Source organism: Ailuropoda melanoleuca, chromosome X, assembly GCF_002007445.2.
Source record: "Ailuropoda melanoleuca isolate Jingjing chromosome X, ASM200744v2, whole genome shotgun sequence".
Classification (NCBI taxonomy): domain Eukaryota; kingdom Metazoa; phylum Chordata; class Mammalia; order Carnivora; family Ursidae; genus Ailuropoda; species Ailuropoda melanoleuca.
This window is the reverse complement of record NC_048238.1, coordinates 35,634,701-35,635,595: the sequence shown is the minus strand read 5'-3', so window position 1 is coordinate 35,635,595 and position 895 is coordinate 35,634,701.

The following is an 895-nucleotide window of genomic DNA, read 5'->3' as shown; positions in this document are numbered from 1 at the left end:
AAGTCAAGCAGAGAAAGACAATTATGATTTCTCTCATCTATGGAACATAAGAACTAGGATGATCGGTAGGGGAAGAAAGGGATAAAGAAAAGGGGGGTAATCAGAAGGGGGTATGAAACATGAGAGACTATGGACTATGAGAAACAAACTGAAGACTTCAGAGGGGAGGGGGTGGGGGAATGGGATAGACTGGTGATGGGTAGTATGGAGGGCACGTATTGCATGGTGCACTGGGTGTTATACGCAACTAATGAAGCATCAAACTTTACATCGGAATCTGGAGATGTACTGTATGGTGATTAACATAATATAATTAAATTAAATTAAATTAAAAAAAAGAAATTCAGTTAAAGAAATTTTCATTTAGATAGTAGAAATTAGAATTGGAAAATCACCGTTTGGCAAGCACCACAGTAATAATTGTTGCAAGCAAGAAGCATCGATGATGCTAACTCTAGCGACTGGAAGTAGGATAGTAAATCTGCAGAGACTCAAAGATCTTTGGTACGAAGACACTTATCAATTACAAGGGAAAAATAGTAACTTTATAGTGGAGACACCTGGCATACGCCACCTTACCGTGATCAAAGTTAACATCACCAGTATAAGACATATCAATGTCAACATCACATGTCTCCTTAGAGGAAGCAATGAGAAGGGCACAGCCACCACTTCTGTGATATTCTCACTCAAAAAGCATTATTTCAATGTAATCATGAGAAAATATCAAATTGAGAGAGTTTTTTAAGATTTATTTGAGAGAAACAGAGAGAGAGTGCACACATGTGTGCAGAAGCAGGGGGAGGGGCAGAGGGAGAGAAGCAGACTCCCCACTGAGCGGGGAGCCCGCTGCAGGGCTCGATCTCAAGACCCATGAGATCATGACCTGAGCTGA